This window comes from Bidens hawaiensis, unplaced genomic scaffold (genome assembly GCF_021521415.1).
Source record: "Bidens hawaiensis isolate Kalapana, Puna unplaced genomic scaffold, B.hawaiensis_p1.1 tig00039985_1, whole genome shotgun sequence".
Taxonomy (NCBI): Eukaryota; Viridiplantae; Streptophyta; class Magnoliopsida; order Asterales; family Asteraceae; genus Bidens; species Bidens hawaiensis.
Window position 1 is genome coordinate 141727 of NW_027497036.1, and position 3065 is coordinate 144791.

At 36.3% G+C, this 3065-nt stretch overlaps 1 pseudogene across 1 annotated transcript; it reads right to left on the reverse strand.

Moving 5' to 3' along the window:
- Positions 1-264: 264 nt before the first annotated feature.
- On the reverse strand, positions 265-2924 carry LOC143591704 (cytochrome P450 CYP749A22-like; annotated as a pseudogene). The gene is made up of 5 exons (XR_013145745.1): positions 2650-2924; positions 2343-2566; positions 2018-2251; positions 1436-1811; positions 265-810 (listed from the first exon to the last, which is right to left on the reverse strand). The product of XR_013145745.1 is annotated as a cytochrome P450 CYP749A22-like (transcript).
- Positions 2925-3065: the final 141 nt, after the last annotated feature.

A 3065-nucleotide genomic window follows, 5' to 3' on the forward strand; every position in this document is an offset into this window, starting at 1 on the left:
AACGATCGGTTCTTGGTCGTAACCGCAGGATGATAGTCGTGTTCTCATAAAAGCCAAATGTACTTAAGCAAGCATTAGTGTATTACTCAACCAAATAGTAATAGTAAGAATAAGGCATGTAGCAAATTATGTTACTAGTTACCAGTTATAATGAGACATGTAGTCACTTATGTCTTCAAAGTAATTAAATATCAACATTGCAACACAATTACATGATACATCCTACAAAATAATGATTTTTAGAATCAATAGTAAGATGTTAAACCGAAAACTAAACTCTACATCACCAATCATTCACACAAGTTCTTATTAGTGAATATCGACACTTCAACACAATTACATCTTACGACATAATGATTATAACACGCAAGAACAAATAACTGTCTTTCAAACAGGATGAAGGATCACTTTAACACCATTCTTAGGAGTAAGGATATACACATCAGCCGGGTAATGAACATGATTGGAGGTGAACCTATAACGTTGCAAGATCATTGAAAGCGCAATCTTCGCTTCATTCGTGGTGAAATTTAAGCCAACACAAGTTCGGGGTCCCATCCCAAAAGGAAGAAACGCCGCAGCATTGTTGGTGGTGGCTTTAGCCACCCCATTCACGAATCTTTCGGGTCGAAAACAATGAACATCCTTTCCCCAAATCTTTGAGTTGTGATGAAGTGCAAGAATTGAGATGAAAATATTCAATCCAGTTGGAAGTTTAAGATTTCCCAATTTGATTTGCCTATCGGCTTTTCTTGTGACCGTTAGCACCGGGGGATATAGCCTTAGTGACTCATGGATAACCATGTTCATCTGCATTGATCAAGAACCTATCAGATTCATATGCATTCAAATAAACGTATTCAAGAGATGGAGAGACCGCTCCTGCTTAAATCCCGACTAAGAAAACCTCCTTACTTTTTTTTCACGTTTACAAGAGTGTTGTAAAAATTCCGACTAGTCGCCGATTAATCGCTAGTCCCACCTCACTAATTAATTTTGGGCTAGTCGGTCAATTAGTCAGTCAATGGTCAAATTCAGCTAAAATCGGGATTAATCAAACTTAGTTGCCGTTTTCTGACGAGGTTCTGGACAAAATCGTCGGTTTCCGACAAGATTCCGGCCAAATTAGCAGTTTCCAACAAGATTCCAGCAAATTTTCGGGCAGAGTGTATATGTGTATATATATAATTGAAATTGCATATATGAAATAAAAATGTGATATAAAACTAAAAAAATTATACATTAAAGTCTGATCTGATTAATCCCGATTAATTGTTAGTCCCCACCCCACCGGCCGACTAGCGACTTTTACAACCTTGGTTTACGGTGCTGTTATCCAGATACATAAGATGTAGCTATAAACTACCACACAAAAGTACTAATAATGATAGTTGTAAACTACCGCTAAAAGTGAGAAAGAAAAATAGTTTCTTACTGTTTTAAGTCTTGCAATGCCATCCGAAGTCGGGATATTCTGACCAAATAGCCCAATCACTTCTTCCCTTAACTTATCTTGCCATTCTTGATTAATCGCTAGAAGGAAAACCGTCCACGAAAGTAAGCTTGTGGTCGTGAGATGTCCCGCGCCATATATGGTTTTGATCTCATCAATCATGTGTTCTATTGTGATCCTCTTGCTTTCATTAGAATCATTAGCCATTTTCACAAGCTGTCCAAGATAATCACTTCCATACTCATCAACCTCTTCATCCGTATTCTCCTTTCGTTTCTTCACAATGTCTAGAATCGATTTCTTTATTGTCGTTTCAAGCTTCTCCGCTTCTATTTCATCTTTTGTCTTTGATATCAAACTGAAATACAAACAGTTAATGACAAGTTTATATCTATAATCTATTAAGCTTATATTTTCTATAACGCGAATTAAATATTATGATAGTTTATTGACGTTTTATTATTATACTTATCGTTAGTTTGTTATCTTTATCATTATCCTTCATTGTAATATCTTTATGTAAAGAGATTTGTTTTCCGTATCATTCACTAATACAGATCTCACCTGATTCCTGGAAACCGTAGCCTGTACACATTTCTAACCGTTAATTGTTGTTAATCTCGCCACCATCTCAAATATATGCTTCCCTTCAACAAAACTACTACCAAAAGCCATTCTTGATATCACCTCGGTTGTCACCAAGCCGAATTCTTTATGCACATCGATTTCTTGGCCTTCAAAGTCCTTCCACTTATCCAGCATCGTCTCGACGCTTCTGCTCATCTCAGGAATCATTTTCTGTGACATTGGTTTTAATATATTAAAGTTTTTTATTATCAAATTACGTGAAACCAAGTAACTTTTGAAAATTAAAATATATGATTCTCACCTTCAAGCTTTCAGCATGGAAAGTATGATTGGCTAGCTTTCTAACCTTTGCCCATTTTTCGCCTTCGTTTGTAATAAGTGATTCGCCTAAAAGCTTCTTAGCATACCCTACCATATCCATCTTCGGGTAAGTTCCTTCTCGATTGCTTAATACTTCTTTTACAAACTCCGGATCAGTAATAAAAAGTTGCGCCTCCGACCCATGCCAGTTTATAAAATTCAACCCTATAAAACATTTCAAACACCTACATATAAGCCTTTGAATTAATGAACACATTTCACACATGGTTAATAACTTAATATCTTACCGTAGGTTTTAATCCAAGAGTGTACGTGCGGCTGAATTCGTTGAAAGATATCATGTGACATGTCCATTGGGTGGTTCATGGACTGGTTTCTCATGGCAGCGATGACTCGAGTATTTCCATGAGGAAATCTATAAGGGATACCTTTAATTCCTTGGGATTTCATCATTTTTTGAATACTGATGGGAGTCCACCATGCTTTATGAACAAACTTAAGGAAAACCCGAAGGAGAAGAAGACTCGATGTGATGATTACGAGAACTAGAAGTAGAGACATGACTTGGATGAAATCTTTGTTTCAAGTTTTCTGCTTAGAATAAATACTTATAGTGTTGTGCTAAACGTATCTCATCTCTCTCCAAAGATACCTCTACATTCAACTTGTTATATCAGTAATAGTTCGTCATTTTCACATTAAA